The sequence below is a fragment of the Schistocerca serialis genome, chromosome 11 (genome assembly GCF_023864345.2).
Source record: "Schistocerca serialis cubense isolate TAMUIC-IGC-003099 chromosome 11, iqSchSeri2.2, whole genome shotgun sequence".
Classification (NCBI taxonomy): Eukaryota; Metazoa; Arthropoda; class Insecta; order Orthoptera; family Acrididae; genus Schistocerca; species Schistocerca serialis.
This window is the reverse complement of record NC_064648.1, coordinates 157,048,701-157,067,412: the sequence shown is the minus strand read 5'-3', so window position 1 is coordinate 157,067,412 and position 18,712 is coordinate 157,048,701. Positions and strand designations below refer to the sequence as shown.

Below are 18,712 nucleotides of genomic sequence, written 5' to 3'. Positions count from 1 at the left end.
TTCGACCTGCTTACCGATTTTATGTAAGACCATTGAATGCTTCGCGCATCACGCTTTCTACAGCACCACGAATCTCTACTAACTTTTGCCTGTCCTCATTCTCCTGATCTTTCTTGTACTGCGAGTGCAACTGCCTTTGCTTCCCGAGCATTCTCTGAATTGCGCTGTTAAACCACAGTGGGTCTTTACTGTCTGCAACCCACTTTTTTGATATATACTTGTCGATTGTGTGATTTACGATGTGTTTAAAATTTGCCCATAATTCTTCCACATCCATCGTACCGGAAGTAAATGAAGTCGATTCATTTACTAAGTGGGATGCTAACAACTACTTATCTGCTCTTTCTAGTAAGAATACTCTCCTAGCCTTCTTGATCGACTTTTTAACTTTTGTAACCATAGTCATCCCCCTCCATGAACCATGGACCTTGCCGTTGGTGGGGAGGCTTGTGTGCCTCAACGATACAGATAGCTGTACCATAAGTGCAACCACAACGGAGGGGTATCTGTTGAGAGGCCAGACAAACGCGTGGTTCCTGAAGAGGGGCAGCAGCCTTTTCAGTAGTTGCAGGGGCAACAGTCTGGATGATTGACTGATCTGGCCTTGTAACACTAACCAAAATGGCCTTGCTGTTCTGGTACTGCAATCGGCTGAAAGCAAGGGGAAAGTACAGCAGTAATTTTTCCCAAGGGCATGGAGCTTTACTGTATGGTTAAATGACGACGGCGCCCTCTTGGGTAAAATATTCCGGAGGTAAAACAATCCCCCATTCGGATCTCTGGGCAGGGACTACTCAGGAGGACATTGTTATCAGGAGGAAGAAAACTGGCAATCTATGGATTGGAGCGTGGAATGTCAGATCCCTTAATCAGGCAGGTAGGTTAGAAAATTTAAAAAGGGAAATGGATAGGTTAAAGTTAGATATAATGGGAATTAGTGAAGTTGTATACATGGAAGAACCCTGGAGATACTAAAAGGTATCTGATAGATTATATAATGGTAAGACAGAGATTTAGGAACCAGGTTTTAAATTGCAAGACATATCCAGGAGCAGATGTGGACTCTGACCACAATCTATTGGTTATGAACTGTAGATTAAAACTGAAGGAACTGTAAAAAGATGGGAATTTAAGGAGATAGGACCTGGATAAACTGAAAGAACCAGAGGTTGTAGAGAGTTTCAGGGAGATCATAAGGGAACAATTGACAGGAATGGGGGAAAGAAATACAGTAGAAGAAGAATGGGTAGCTTTGAGGGATGAAATAGTGATGGCAGCAGAGGATCAAATAGGCAAAAGGTGAGGGCTAGTAGAAATCCTTGGGTAACAGAAGAAATAATGAATTTAATTGATGAAAGGAGAAAATATAAAAATTCAGTAAATGAAGCAGGCAAAAAGGAATACAAACGTCTCAAAAATGATATCGACAAGAAGGGCAAAATTGCTAAGCAGGGATGGCTAGAGGACAAATGTAAGGATGTAGAGGCTTATCTCACTAGGGTAAGATAGGCCTACAGGAAAATTAAAGAGACCTTTGGAGAAAGGAGAACCACTTGCATGAATATCAAGAGCTTTGATGGAAACCCAGTTCTAAGCCAAGAAGGGAAAGCTTAAAGGTGGAAGGAGTATGTAGAGGGTCTATACTAGGGCGATGTACTTGAGGACAATATTATGAAAATGGAAGAGAATGTAGAGGAAGATAAAATGGGAGATACGATACTGCGTGAAGAGTTTGACAGAGCACTGAAAGATCTAAGTCAAAACAAGGCCCCGGGAGTAGACAACATTTCATTAGAACTACTGACAGCCTTGGGAGAGCCTGTCCTCACAAAACTCTACCATCTGGTGAGCAAGATGTATGAGACAGGTGAAATACCCTCAGACTTCAAGAAGAATATAATAATTCCAATCCCAAAGAAAGCAGGTGTAGACAGATGTGAAAATTACTGAACTATCAGTTTAATAAGTCAAAGCTGCAAAATACTAACGCAAATTGTTTACAGATGAATGGAAAAACTGATAGAAGCAGTTTGGATCTACTTCGACCTCAGTAGACACAATATTTTTGTCAACCGCAATGAAGACACCACTTCCTACGGTGTCTAATCTGTCTTTCCGATACATGTTCCAACCCTCACTAAATATTTCATAACTTCCTATCTCAGGGTTCAGCCATGTCTCAGTCCCAAGAATAAATTTCTCGCCACACGCTTCTTGGAGGGCAGTAAATTCAGGAACTTTATTCTGAACACTCTGAAAATTTACTGCTAATATCTTGATAGCTGAAGTATCTTTACACTGAGCGCGTCCCGATTTCCCTGAATGCACGTCGACTGCTGAGTGTTCATCAGGACAGCTCACACTACTGCGTAGCCTAAAAAAACCCCATGTGAATGCCACAAGTACTCTGCTACCAGAGTAGCCGCTTCCTTTGTGTAGTGCACCACTGACCTATATAGGGGGGTCCTACAATTCCCCACCAAATAGCGCAAGTCTAGAAATCTGCAGCCAAGACCGTCACAGAGTCGACGAAGCCTCTGGTTGAGACACTCCACCCAGCTCCAAACCAAAGGACCCCGATGCATTCTGGGAACGATGCTGCAAATAGAGAGCTCTGCTTGCACCCCATGTGCGAGGCCAGCAGTCTTGATCAAATCCGCCAGCCGCCTGTACAAACTGAGAATCGCCTCAGAACCCAAGTGGCAGGCATCGTTGGTGCCGATGTGAGCAACTACTTGCAGACGACTGCACCCCATATGCTTGATAGCCACAGGCAAGGCCACCTACACATCTCGGATAAGTCCCCCTGTCAGACAAACCGAGTGAACGTTGGATTTCTTTCCAGCCCTGTACGTTATTTCCCTAAGGGGCTCCATCACCTGCCTAACCTTGGAGCTCCCAATAACCAGCAAGCTTTTGCCCCCATGTGCCTGCTCAGGCTCTGCTGAAGGAGCGGCCACCTGCCCAATGACAGGACGAACGGGCGAGGCCTGTCGGACAGCCTCCACATTGACCCTCTGCCTCGAGCGCCACAAACGCGTTGCAGTCTGCCACTCACCCTGAGGTGAGGATGGCCCCAATGCGCCAGGTACTCTAGAAGGTGCCTCGGTGGCTGAGTCAGTGGACACAGCAAGCGACACCTGGGTTGTCTCAAGCAACACGCCAGACCCTCCACCGTCGCTACACCTCGAGGCAGCAGCCTGAAGGCGGCTGACCGTGGCCAACAGCACACTCAGCTGCTCGCGAACCGCAGCCAGTTCCTCCTGCGCCCGCACACAGCACACACAAACCCTATCCGTCCTACTGCTAATATCTAACAACTCCTCTCAAATACGAGAATATGCAAGGATTTTATGTAATTAAATATGCAAGCGCACAAACACTTAGAAAGAAACTAATAATCAAACTACAAAACAAATATGGAAGCTATATATGCGACTCGCTACAGCACTGCTGCTGCACTGATACTTCACCAGCGGCTTAACTAATGATGATGGGGTACTACATAGAACTGAGGAGAAAAGATGAAGTGATCTGCTGATATGAGACATACTAAGGAATTATCAATCTGGTTACTGGAGGGTAGTATGAGGGCAAACATTATAGAGGGAGACCAAGACATGTAAATAGCTCTTTGACACAACAGCAATTACCTATTAATGTGACTTTTTTGTGGACTGCTTTCAGGTTACAGTTGTATTGAGAATCTAGCTTTTGTGTGAGCACCAAGCACACAAATTCTGGCATGTAGGTAATGCACATATTGTTGCCAGCGTCAGTAATAGTACCACAATATCACATGACCTTTTCCAGTACATCCACCTCATCCCCACTTGAAATTCCTGAGATGTAATCTTGGATTTTCACGTACACAGTCAACAGAATCTGATAGCAAGTGGATGCTCTGTAGAGTACAATGAAAACACCAGCAACCGGGGTCTATTTGCATTTATTTATTTATTTATTTATATATTTACATGTCAAGCTCCGTAGGACCAAATTGAGGAGCAAATCTCCAAGGTCATGGAATGTGTCAGTACATGAACTTACAACATAAAAGCAATAACAGATAAAAATAAATGTTCATGAACCTGAAAGAAAATCAGTCCATACATTTAAGCAAACGCTATCAGCAATACAATGAGAATCAGCTTAATTTTTCAAGGAACTCCTCGACAGAATAGGAGTGACCCATGAGGTAACTCTTCAGTTTTGATTTGAAAGTGCGTGTATTACTGCTAAGATTTTTGAATTCGAGTGGCAGCTTATTGAAAATGGATGCAGCAGTATACTGCACATCTTTTTGCACAAGAGTCAAGGAATTCCAATCCAAATGAAGGTTTGTTTTCTGTCAAGTATTAACCAAGTGAAAGCTGCTTATTGTTGGAAATAAACTAATAGTGGTAACAAGAAATGACAATAAGGAATTTACATATTGAGAGGCCAATGTCAAAATACCCAGACTCGTGAACAGAGGTCGACAAGAGGTTTGGAAACTCACACCACTTACTGCCCAACTGCCCTTTTCTGAGCCAAAAATATCCTTCTAGAATGGGAAGAGTTACCCCAAAACATAATACCATACGACATGAGTGAATGAAAATAAGCAAAGTAGACTAATTTACGTGTCGAAGTATCACTCACTTTCGATACCATTCAAATAGTGAAAATGACAGTATTAAGTCTTTGAACAAGATCCTGAATGTGGGCTTTCCACGACAGCTTACTATCTATCTGAAAACCTAGGAATTTGAACTGTCCAGTTTCACTAATCATATGCCCATTCTGCAAGATTAAAACGTCAGGTTTTGTTGAATTGTGTGTTAGAAACTGTAAAAACTGAGTCTTACTGTGATTTAACGTTAGTTTATTTTCTACAAGCCATGAACTGAGGTCAAGTACTGCACTACTTGAAACCGAGTCACTGTTGCACACAACATTCTTTACTACCGAGCTAGTGTCGTCAGCAAACAGAAATATTTTAGAGTTACCCATAATACTAGAGGGCATATCATTTATATTAATAAGGAACAGGAGCGGCCCCAACACTGATCAGTGGGGCACCCCCCCCCCCCCCCCCCCCCCGCACTTGACAGTACCCCACTCAGATCCCACATCACAGCCATTATCAACATTGTGAATAATGACTTTTTGCTGCCTGTTGCTAAAGTAAGAGATGAACCAATTGTGAGCTACTCCCCTTATTCCGTAATGGTCCAACTTCTGGAGCAATATTGTGAGATCAACACAGTCAAATGCCTTTGTTAAATCAAAAAATACACCAAGCATTCAAAACTTTTTGTTTAGCCCATCCAGTACCTCACAGAGAAAAGAGAATATAGCATTTTCAGTTGTCAAATGACTTCTAAATCCGAACTGTACATTTGATAGCAAATCTTGTGATATAAAATGATCAATTAACCTTACATACACAGCCTTTTCGATAACTTTTGCAAACACTGATGGCATAGAAATAGGTCTAAAATTATTTACATTATCCCTTTCTCCCTTTTTATAAAGCGGCTTTACTACTGAGTACTTTAATCACTCAGGAAACTGACCATTCCTAAAGGAAAAATTACAAATATGGCTAAATACAGGGCTAACATGTGCAGCACAGTACTTTAATATTCTACTAGACACTCCATCATAACCATGAGAGTCCTTAGTCTTCAGTGATTGAATTATTGACTCAATCTCCCTCTTGTCTGCATCACAGAGGAGTATTTCAGACATCAATCTCGGAAAGGCATTTGCTAAGAAATTTATATGATTTCCTGTAGAACCTAAATTTGTATTTAATTCACCAGCAATGCTCAGAAAATTATTGTTAAATACTGTACATATATCTGACTTATCAGTAACAGAAATATTATTACTGCAAACTGACTTTATATCATCAACCTTCTGCTGCTGACCAGACACTTCCTTCACAACTGACCATATGGCTTTAATTTTATCCTGTGAATTAGCTATTCTATTTGCATACCACATACTTTTTGCCTTGCTAATAATATTTTAAGCACCTTGCAATACTGTTTGTAATGGGCTACTGTAGCTCGATTGTGACTACTTCTAACATTTTGATATAATTCCCGCTTTGTTCTACATGATACCCTTATCCCACTAGTCAGCCAACCGGGCTGTCCATTACTGCTAGTACCCCATTTAGAATGTTCTAATGGAAAGCAACTCTCAAAAAGCATGAGAAATGTGTTATGGAAAGCATTGTATTTATCATCTATATTATTGGCACTATAAACATCTTGCCACTCTTGTTCCTTGACAAGTTTTGAAAAACTCTCTATTGCTGTTGGATTAACTTTCTTACATAGTTTGTAATTAAATACGACATTGGTTGAGTACAAAAACCTTTTAGTGTTAAAATTTGTGCATCTCGGTCTGAAAGGCCATTCACCCTTTTACTAACAGAATGCCCATCTAGTAATGAAGAATGAATAAAAAAATTGTCTATGACTGTGCTACTGTTCCCCTGCACCCTAGTTGGGAAAAACACAGTTTGCATCAGCTCATATGAATTTAGGAGATCTACCAACACCCTTTTTCTTGCACAATCATGTACAAAATTAATATTGAAGTCACCACATATAACTACTTCTGGTACTTCCTACAAAGTGAATCAAGAACCCTCTCTAGCTTAAGCAAAAATGCTCTGAAGGCGGAGTTAGGGGACCTATAAACAACAGCAATTAGAAGTTTAGTTTCACTAAATTCAACTAATGCTGTGCAGCTTTCAAATATCTGTTCAGTGCAGTGTCATGATACGTCTATGTACTTAAATGAAATACTGTTTTTTATGTACAGAGCCACTCCCCTACCCCGCAAGGAACTCCTTGAGAAACAGCCAGCTCAGGTTCAGGATTGTACTCTTGTGACAAGAGCTGGCCCACTACCATAATCTGTTTACTATATGCTACTTTCCTGTCTACAGTCCTAGAGTTTTACAAGAAGACATACCACACCTATAATCTGTCCTGTTTCATGTGTATCATAAATGTTGTTCCTTGCCTTTCTCTTGACATCAGTAACTGTCTGAAGTCCCAGTGATTAATCACTTACAGAGAGGCATTTTACATTACTTTGTTCAGTATACATTTGCTACATAACATATTGCTGTTTTTGCATAGTCTTTAATATCAGCTTTCCATTTACATGCGGCAGGAAGTACTCCATTACATATTGTGCAATAAATAGATTCATTGTCACTGTCATTACACAAATTTGTATTCCTTTTGTAGATTAATATTAAAACACACTTTTTTTGCCTATTCCTCAATGATGAGATAAAAAACAACTGAGATAAAATAATAATAAATGCACCGATGACTTACTTGACACATGAAACAGCACAGACATATAGCCCTTGTTGTTTTGCCAAATTACAAAGTGAAAAGTTGTGGCAGAACCTGTAACCATAACTCCCTATTGTTGTATGCATTTGTTCGAAGACTGGATGAGAGAAGCATGCAAGAGAATGTTTAAAAATGTAATTTTACACATATAGGCCCAAAATGTAAAAAAAAATCCTCACCACTCAAAAAATTCTCAAACCCCAGACACCACAAAAAAGGCCTGTTTGGGATAGTCTTCAGTGTATGATAGGCCTATCCAAAAGGTAGCAAAATTTCCATTCTTTTTTGTGTTTCTGTTGACAAATTAATGATTCTCCTATTTGGTAGGTTGTTTCCTTTACTCCCATATTATTTACATTCTGCCAAAACCTTACATGCTATATTTATTCGTGATACATTTACTCAGTCTTAGCAAACACAACATGTACCAGCATAAATTGCTGCCTAGAACATTATATTTACCTTTTCCAAACTCTTGGCGTGAATGTAGCATGAAGTTCTACAGCGAATATTGAAGAACAGAGTTCACAGTTAAAAAAAAGAGGAAGGAAAAAGAAAAGTGCAGATTATAACTCCATAGTCCTAAAGCAAATTACATTCCAATATAAAATTTATTCATTTAATGATTTACACAAGAGTTTCATTAATATTAGATTTACATCCCTTTTCTCCTTGGCACAATTTTTCTGATTTACACTCCCAAAAATTTAGCAAAAATATCTGTTTCATCATCAACTTCCTGCAGTGTATTAGTGATTGACTCAATTGCAGGACCATATTTATCATTCTGCTCCCTTTTCTTCATTGTGGAGTACCTAGGAGTGGAAGTTTGAAGATCTGCGGACTGAAGAATTGTGTGTGTAGTTGCTGGGTTTTCATTAACTATAAATATAAAGGGTAGCCAACCAAGGACTCCCTGATTTATAATTAACTAACACAGAAAAGAAAAAAATTGAATGAATGGCAGATTAATTTTGAACACAAAGAATTTTGTACAGAAGTTATGAATACTACATAGAAAAACTGCTAAGGCACTGTATAATGTCCGCTTTTATCAGCATGCATAAATAAATTTATCTTTAGCAAGCAGCCTTTGCAATCACATCACAATCTTTTCAAAATGCTCACTGATCATCATTTGTTAACACATCTTGAAATGTATGGAAATGAATAGTGAATAGTGTTTTATTCGTCTCATAACTTACAATTTCTAATCATATGATTAGTGTACAGGAGACAGGTCAAAAAAATGGATAACATAACTTAGGCCTAATTGGTACAAAGAATTTTAACATTAATATAAACTTTTATTGTTCTTTCCTCCTTTTTGTGATGGATAGCTACATTTACACACAAGACTATAAGTAAATTTATCCTGCTCAAATGTTCAGTTCATCCTTCGTGAACTCCCCAACAGTGTAGTAGCAGCGTTTGACAAGTATATCATATAGCTTTGATTTCAGTGTCTCTAGGTTCATACTCAGAACATTCTTTCCTTTTAGCTTGTTATGAATTTTCGTTGCCATATACTAAGGAGACCGCACATATAGGTTTAAGCGATTAGTGGGAAGCATAAAATTGTCTTTGTTTCTCGTGTTATATGTGTGATTGAAACAGTTTTTCTCGAATAACTCTAAATTGCTATGTAGAAAGATGATAATATCATAAATGTATAAGGAGGGAACTGTTAATAGCTGTTGTTTTTCAAATAGTAGGCAACATGATGTCCTTGGATGGGCAGTAGACTGATGACCACAGATGTTAAGTCCCATAGTGCTCAGAGCCATCTGAACCATTTGATGGGCAGTACACATGTTCCTTATTATTCTTTTCTGCATCTTTCCTATGCGCAATATATTGCTTGAATTTCCCCAAAAAATTATACCATACCTTACAACTGATTGAAAGTAGCTGTGGTATGCAATTTTCCTTGTATTCATGTCTGTTGCACCAGCTAATATTTGCATAGCAAATGCAAAGCTACATAATTTGTTTAGCAGGTAGTCAACATGTTTATTCCAATTTAAATTTTTATCTAAGTTTAACCCTAAAAACTTGACAGAATCCACTTCTTCTATATCCTGATTTTTATGAGTTATTTTAATTTCTTGGGGCTTTGACTGTTTTGTTCTGAACTGGACCATGTGGGTTTTGGGGATGTTCAATCTTAATCCATTCAGTTGGAACCATGTTTCTAGTTTGTTCATTGCGTTTATTATGTAGAGAGGGATGTTTTTGGGCTTCTGGTTTTCAATTAATGCAGATGTGTCATATGCAAATAAAATCAATGGAGCATTTATATTGTTCGGTAAATCATTTATATAGAACAAAAACAAAATAAGTCCTAGAATCGAGTCTTGAGGGACACCTTGGGCTACTGTTTTCCATTTTGAATAGTAATTTGCTGCATTTGATGAGACAATCACTCTTTGTTTCCTATTTGATGAGTATGAAGTAAGCCAATTTAGAACATTACTCTTGTCAAGCTTATAGATGAGCAGTGCATGATTTACAGAGCCAAAGGCTTTTGTGAGATCACAAAATATTCCTGCTACTTTATTATGGTTGTCTAATGATGTGCTGATCTTGTCGATAAACTTGTTAATTGCATCAGTAGTACTTTTGCCACGCTGGAAACCAAATTGGTTTTCCGTAATAATATCATATTTCTCCATAAAATTTTGAATCTGCATAGCAGCAGCATTTTCAAAGATTTTTGATAGGACTGGAAGGAGGGAGATGGGATGATAATTCCCCATATCCTCTCTTGATCCTTTTTCGAGCAACAGTTTTACTTCTGCATACTTCAGTACCTCTGGGAAGCTTCCTTGTTCAAAGGATTGGTTTATTACTTTAGATAGTGGATATCCTATTATTTTACACACAAATTTAAGGGCTTTTGCTGGTATTCCATCCCAACCTGCAGAATTTTTGTTTTTTAGTTTTAATACAATTTTTTCTACATCTATTGTTGAAACTGTTTTGAATTTAAAGAGGCATTCAGAATTATGATTTAGTCCAAAGGGACATACATTGTTCTCATAATCTGCAATATTAACCTCTGGTTTCACTACATTAATGAAGAACTCATTGAAGCATTCTGAAATTCTAGCCGGATTTACAATGATCTCATCTTCAAGCTTAATTGTACTAATTCCATGTCTAGAGGCTTTGATATCTAATTCGTGTTTTACAACTGACCACACTGCCTTTGATTTATTCTCATGTTTTAAGAATAATTTATTATTTGTCATTTGCTTTGCTGCTTTGACAACTTTCTTAAATGTACTTTTGTATCGTTTAACATATTCAATAAATTCAATTTTTTTTATTATGTCTTGGTTCCTTATGTAGCTGCCTTTTCTTAGCACTGGAGATTTTTAGACCTTTAGTGATCCATTTTAATTTTGTCATTTTATTAAAATAAGTCTTTTGTGGAAACATTTCATTGAAAACACTTAGAAAATCCCCTAGAAATGCTTCAAAATTTGCTGTGCATGAAATATTTTTATCAAAGTGCCATTCTGTTTCCTTGAGCTTATCATGGAATAGAGTCAAAGTTTCTTGGTTGAAGATCTTTTTTACATAAGCTTTTTTACATGGGACTTCTCTACCTGCTCGGGGTAGCTCAATGAATAATGCTGAATGATCAGAAATTCCTAGATCTAGACAAAATTTATATCCATCTTCAAATTCATAATTCGTTAAAATATTGTCAATGCATGTAGCTGACTGAGCATTTTCTCTTGTAGATTCAGAAAAATTGAATTCGAAGCCATATTTTCTTTTTATTAAGGATTCAGTTGCAATGCAAACAGTTCATATTCATCCAGTGTGGTGGGATGGTCCCAGTTGATAATGTATTTCAACGTGTCCCAGAAAAGTAGTCCCAAAAGTCAGACTGAGTGAATATGGAGGCTTTCCATGCCTCTGTCCATAAAAATGGGATAATCCACACAATGACCCTATTCTCAAAGTATTCCTCAAGAAAGTGGAACACCTGTTTGGTTGGATGTGGTCAGGCCCCATTTTGCATGAATCACTCAGTGCACATTGATGCTCTAATGCTTACTGTTTGATGACAAACTTTTCAAAAATTATAAAGTAATGTTTACAAGCTACTGATTCTTGCATGATGTAAGGGCTGATTGTATGCCTGCTGCATATCACAAGCCTAAACAATAGCTTTAGGAGAATGCAATGGTTTTTCTTCATACAAAAGGGGCTTTTTGGTACCCCAAAATTGCCAGTTTTCTTATTCTCCAACACATTCAGATGGATGTATCCCTAACCAGTAAACCAGATGCAGCCAGCACCAAATCCTTCAAATATTGTGAGAATTTGGTCTGCAGTAAGCCCTTTATCTCATAGTGGTTACAGATATGACCCGGTGGCTTTGTATTTTGAATAGGAACAGATGTGGACCATTTCTCAGTAGTGTATGCATGCTTGAACACTTCAAAACAGCCTCTATAGAAATTGTTTGGGCAAATTTCCTCATATTCTGCTGTATTCTTTCAGAAACTATGGTGACATCTTCAGGAGTAACTACAGCTGCCACCGGCCCAACATTTACAAGCTGCCTCTCCATTTGAAGTTGATTAACTGCTTGCTCTGAACTTTGGAGTATTATTTATAAGTACATTGTTTTGCTATGACAGTTCCATGTTTTGTAACTATTATTTCAAAGCTTCTGTATAAAGTTCTTACTGCTTTCACAATAAACATAATGTCTGTTCTACTATTTTCATGCTATTTAATTCTAATGTTAGCAAGTCCTTTGTTGGACACCTTGTATTACTACTGTTGCTACACAAACTCTCCACATAATTTGCTACAGACTGCACTCCCAGTTTAGAACAGGTTGGCACTTCATTCCTATCTTCTGTCTGAAACATAAAACAAAGATTTTGATAAAGCATACAGGCTTGACTTTGGGAGGTGTATACTCAAATTATTCACTTAAAATTGCAATGGACAGAAAATAAAACCTTACAACAGTAAACTTCAGTTAGTCAAAGCTGACTATTTGGCTAATCACAACTGTCATTTCTTCGGCACTCTATAATTTAGTACATTACAACAATAGTACCACAAGCAATAAGTGGAAAACGGGTATAGACACATTTATGCTATCTGAAATGTTCCAAAACGATTAAAAAGAAGTGAAATAAGGCCCCTACATAAACAACAGTTCACTGTATTAGTGCAGCATGACCAAGCAGTAGCACTTCACTACCTAGCTGCTGATGCATAATATGACACACACTCATTTCTAAAACTTGCTGGTAGATTAAAACTGTGTGGCCGACTGAGACTTGAACTCGGGACCTTTGTCTTTCACGGGCAAGTTTCACGTCAGTACACACTCCACTCCACTGCAGAGTGAAAATCTCATTCCGGAAACATCCCCAGGCTGTGGCTAAGCCATGTCTTCACAGTATCCCTTCTTCCAGGAGTGCTAGTTTTGCAAGGTTCACAGGAGAGCTTCTGTGAAGTTTGGCAGGTAGGAGATGAGATACTGGCAGAACTAAAGCTGTGAGGATGAGGCGTAAGACGTCCTTGGGTAGCTCATTTGGTGGAGGACTTGCCTGCGAAAGGCAAAGGTCCCAAATTTGACTCTCGGCCCAGAACAGAGTTTTAATCTGTCAGGTAGTTTCATATCAGCACACAGTCTGCTGCAGCATGAAAATCTCATATTGCACATCTAGATGTAAAAAACTGTTGTGCTGAACAACAAGTTTTCTTTGGCTAGACAAAGATGGTTTCGACAAATGTAAAAAACTGTTGTGCTGAACATCAAGTTTTCCTTGGCTAGACAAAGATGGTTTCGACAAATGTGAACTGGTACAGTTTGTGCCGGTGCACTTCACAACTGGCTGTGTAAAACTGCTTGAATAGTTTTTATTCCCATTCACATGTTTGCACTTATAGGCCTAACGCTTAACTCCTGAATAATATCCATACAAACGTTTAATGATGTATGCAATGTAAAGGAAATGTGCAAACAGCCCCCCCCCCCACATACACACACACACACACCACACACACACCACACACACACCACACACACACACACACACACACACACACACACACACACACACACACCCCATAAAGTAAATTGTGGCCAAGTGCCTTGAATGTCAATGGAGTTGTTTTAGCTTTTTGTGAACATAGTGCTCAACCAAATTCCATTTTATGCAAAATTGCACAATTTTGCCCTACTTACTGCATAATTAACAGACAAATCTAAGAACTTTGCATGCCTTCTCTTTTCTTGTTGGTATGAATGTTGAACACATTTTGGCTCATTTAAAAATTCTACACAACACTCCTTTGGACTGCATAGCTGTGGGTGAAAGATTTTCACCTTTCAACATACCCCAGTTACAATCTAACTGGGAGAGTTTTTTTATAACAGTTTGCAAGTTGTACAAACATTCCTTTCCTTTCATCACATCTGTCAAAACATGTAATTAATCTCATGTCTTAAGTGGCCTTGATGCTCTTTCTAGCACTACCAAAGGAAGAGATGACCTGCCAGTAACTTGGTTGGCGTTCTTCCATCTCATTTGTCCACATTCAGATGTGTGTTTAGAACATCTGACATGCTCAGTATTGGTCTGCATGTTTGGAAGTACTCCTCGACATGCATTTTTCTCACTCTGATATCAGAAACTCAGTTCAGCCAATGTTGACATCTGAATTCCTGCTCTGTGTGACAATAGTTTAAGTATGTGTTCTCTCCCACTCAAATTTGCAGATTGTCCTTTGGTAACTCTTCACCTGAATAACAACTATTCTGCATCTGTTTGTCATACAAATGCTTATCAAGCATTCTAAATTAATACTGAGGAAATCTTTTCCCCTTTTCTTTGTTATAAATTTTCACACCCCATATACTGTACATGTATAACAGAGAAATGCACCACTATTACAGAATGGCATATTATGTCATGGCATTGAATTTTATAAAGAATTACATAAAACAAGTAAACAAATGGAAGTAAACAGTTTCAAATTGATTGTGAAGGATTACCTGTCAAGCACAACTTCACTTTATGTAGAAACACAGAACTGTAGTGCCAGTTTGGATTGCATTAGTAGAGTGTACAAATAAACAAAATATTGTATAGTATCATTTCTTGCTAAGAATGACTTGTAAAAGTTCAAGAAATGTTTATAGTACTTAAGAAATAGCCCAATATATTTTTATACTGTGCAGTTATAGATACACAGCACCAATAAATAAATAAATTAATTAATGGTCCTACACCACACAATATACCCTTTGTTTTTTTTATTAATTTTTTTTAATTGCAAGCTCTCTAACAATGAACACAGGCAGTAATTTCAGTTTAATGTAGTCTCACAGTGGGAGCAGCTTGGAATTTTTCACTTTTTAAATCACTAGCAGAGGTGAAGCAAGCAATAATAGAAAAAGAAGTAAAAAGAATTGCAAATACTGATGTTTGACCCTAAGGCCTTTTGCACCCTTAAACTGTTGCTTACTCTCCAAGCTTGCAACACTCACAAAAACAAAAACAAAAACAAAAATAGTTATTCATAAGGTAAAGAGCATTACACATTCATTCATTCATTCATTCATTCCTCATGTTCCCTAGACCCCACCAATGACAATCCTCAGGGATGTGTAATGAATGAAGGTGTATATTAATATGAGACAAACAAAACACAGAAATTCCATCTCTGTTACAAAAAATGGTTCTGCGTACTATGGGACTCAACTTCTGAGGTCATTAGTCCCCTAGAAGTTAGAACTAGTTAAACCTAACTAACCTAAGGACATCACACACATCCATGCACGAGGGAGGATTTAAACCTGCGACCGTAGTGGTCTCGCGGTGCCAGACTGCAACGCCTAGAACCACACGGCCACTTCGGCTAGCCATCTCTGTTACATATTGAGAACTATCACTCCACTGCTCAATGCTATTCCACCTTATGTCATTTACATACTTAGTTATATTACATGACTGCTGTTTATCCACTATTAGTAGTGTAGTATTCACTTAATTACTGTTCTCTCTTTCAAAGAAAATATTTTTACATCTATAAATACTGAGTCCTGTTTAAAGTGCATTGTTACTTGTTATAGAGTTTCATAAACACTATTATCTACCATGCCCATAACAGAAATTTAGATCCCCCAATTATGAAAGCCCAGATAATTTACAGAAACAGTGAGTAATGAGATGTGTTTTTAATTATTTTTTGAATTGGTAGGGATCCCAAATTTTTGGCTTTATGTTAGATGGGAGCCTGCTGAGTATCTTATCAACAGCATACATAGCTCTATTCTCCACCCTGGACAACAAAGCAATGTCTGGTTGAGAATTATTTTCATGTCTTGTATTCTTAATGTGAATATCACAGCTCAATTGAACCTGATTTTCTTTATCAACAACAAAAATGTTAAGAAGTAAATGAATAAGAATTCCAAGCTCCTTAAAAATACCCATCTAATATATACAGTTATCTGGTCAGTTCTGCTGAACTTTATTTACTTTAATTGCACTGCCACAGAAGAAATCCCATAAGGCAGCAGGGTTAGAAATCATGCAAAATAAACCACTGCTCTTGTCTTTAGGTCAACACAATAGGAAATGCATCTATTGGCATAGCATATTCAAACAGAGCTTCTTCATTAACTTATGTATGACCATTAATGTCTACTTGTGTTGTTAAAAAGTAATTATTGTTTGCTTGAAATTCCATAATACGAGTTTGTGTGAGGTTAGGACTTAAACCGTTAGCTGCAAAACACTTGTATGCATATTAAGCTCTCATTTGAGATATGACTGCCAGGACTCAGTTTGGACTCTCAGTTAGTATGCTTGTGTCATCAGCAAATATTACAGTATTTGAACTGACCCTTATAGTCAATGGAAGATCATTTATGTAGATTACAAAAAGGAGTGGGTCATGTAATGATCCTTGTGACAATCCACATGTTATGTTCATCCATTCTGAAGCCATTTTCATACCTGAGGCAGAGACTATTAGTGCAACTCTCAACTTACTGTTAAGGAGTTAAGATTGCCTCTGTGTAAGGGGGATGCTGTTAATGCCATTTAACATTTTAGTTTGATAGTTGAGTTTCACAAGATGGCAATGATTGGACTAGGGTAAACTGCTCTGATAAAAGTTAAGTAAAATGTGGTAATAATTGTAATGTGCATTACAAAATAGTTAGGAAAGGTATCCAGGGTTATAGTTGTAAATAGAGGTTTCACAAAAACTGTAGCAGAACAAATATGATATTGGTAATGGTGGCCTACTCATAATCATATGCTGCTTGTGTAACAAAGACATGTAAAAAACAGAACACCATTATCATATGAGACAAGGCCTCAATAATTCAAGCACTGCAAAAATGATGAAGTATCACAAATAAAAATGCAAAATAGTTTAAAAGTGGACAAAAGTAATAGTTTTGAAACATTTAGCTCATGTGTAAAAGAAAAATACTCTACATTGAAAAAAAATGAAAAAGTACAATTTAGAAAATAATTGCGTAGCAATAGCAGATGAGGAACGATATTTTACACATATCTGAAATGAAACCAATAAAAAGTTTGTACTTGGGAATGTAGAAGATAGCACCAATGTGTTAAGACTCGTGTAAAAGTGAGCCTTCGAAAACATACACACAATCTTCAAAAAACAATTCTGCAGTCACCCAAAAATGAATACAAGTCAAAATATTCAAGTCAAAATATTCAGAGACAAGCACGCAATGTTTCAAACTTTGTATCAAAGTCTGCTAAAGAGATGTCAGGTGTTGTTAAGCATGGGGTAAAGTTCAGAAATGTGATAAGCACTGTAGAAAAAGAATGTGTCAATTCTGTTGTAAACCTTCTTGATGACAACAGTTACGAAAAGGCTAGTTTTGCAATGCACGGGCAATAACTGATTGGATCTAGTAAGAAGAGAATAACATCAGACAAAAACAAAGCTGTTGATGAAATAGTGTGCTAGAGCAGCTGTAAAAACAAACAAGCCATTGCCTTAAATGCTCACATGCAGAGAAAATAGAGAAATGGGCTAATTTTCCAAACTTCATCTGGCCCAATATTAACACGCAGAGCAAGTATTCGACTCACCTTTACATTGCAACCAAACTACAGGATCTTCCATTTATCTGACCATTGCACACGTGGTGCAGTAGATGGTGAGCAACAGCAAGGAGGAGATGTGCAACATAAGCTGAAGTAGGTAGGCTTGTTGCTACATCTGAAAGATGGTGCTGTTCCGATTTTGGGACAGTCACATAGGAGTGATGCCAGTATCACCATCTTGCTTTACATACATGCTATAATGGTCCTGAGCATTAATTACCTTTGAGAGTGAACATGGTGAAATGATGTTATAGTTCCATTCTTTTATCTTGGTGGTTCGCGCATGTCTGCCCAGACGCGGGAGATTGCTGCGATGCCAGTTGTACATGCCAAGAGAAGCAACGCCATAGTATAGTTCACAAACTTACGTTTAGGGGGAAGTGTGCAGTTTATGAAGTAAAGCCACCACGGCCGCATTAACCCTTTCGCTGCTACAGAGACGTGCTCCCCGCATTCCGCGATGTGCGTGATTTTGTCATCACTGCACTGCTCGCCTGTGCAGACACATCGTGTTTCAACTGCTATGACACACATTATCATTCGATTTCACAAAAACTATTTGGCCCAAAAATTTGATTTTTACACATCTTCTTGACTGATACCTTCCCCCCATAAATGACTTAATTTTATTTTGATGTTCAGTGCAGTTATTGTGCAGCATTAGATGCAGTAAACCATTGCACGAAATTTTCAGAGTTTGCAGAGGTAAAAGTCCACAGTGCATACTTTCTGTATGGTTGATTTTAGTTGCCACTAGAAATTTCAAAAAATTACATTCAAACGAATAAAATTCATGAAGTAAGACACTTTGATATTGTATTTAAATAAAGAAAATATTGAGCACTGATCAAGGTTTGAATTCAGAACCTTTCGCTTAGCAGTCATACACTTTAACTATTACGCTAACGCAGCTCATCGTTCAGCATATCTCCCAGAGGACTTTAAACTATCACGCAAAATACCGACAAACACTGTTGGTATGATTATGAATTACTCACGTTTCGTTGAAGTTCAATAGGAAATAAACGATTACCACTGTTCTTTATTGCGAAAAAGTGGTTAGTGAGAATGATACAAACACCTTTCCTTGTTATCACCTGAATTAGGAGGCTTATTGCTTGTTTGGTTTAATTAATTAATAGAATATTAAGCAATTGGTATTAAGAATGCTTTTTCCAAACTTTCTATAAAAGA

The 18,712-nt window shown here is 37.8% G+C and overlaps 2 protein-coding genes and 1 long non-coding RNA gene across 4 annotated transcripts in view; 1 reads left to right on the top strand and 2 right to left on the bottom strand.

Moving 5' to 3' along the window:
• Window positions 1–11,237, bottom strand: part of LOC126426833 (uncharacterized) — a 158,127-nt gene extending 146,890 nt beyond the window's left edge. The window contains exon 1 of the mRNA XM_050088857.1: window positions 10,988–11,237. The gene's annotated coding sequence lies outside the window, so the exon portion shown is untranslated. The remainder of the gene's footprint in view (window positions 1–10,987) is intronic.
• Window positions 1–18,712, top strand: part of LOC126426830 (F-box/LRR-repeat protein 14-like) — a 624,998-nt gene that overhangs the window by 410,113 nt on the left and 196,173 nt on the right. The window lies entirely within an intron of this gene.
• LOC126426839 (uncharacterized) overlaps window positions 12,041–18,712 on the bottom strand; it is a 32,005-nt gene continuing 25,333 nt past the window's right edge. For both annotated transcript variants that reach the window (XR_007576441.1, XR_007576442.1), the window contains one exon: window positions 12,041–12,262. This is a non-coding gene — a long non-coding RNA (uncharacterized LOC126426839). The remainder of the gene's footprint in view (window positions 12,263–18,712) is intronic.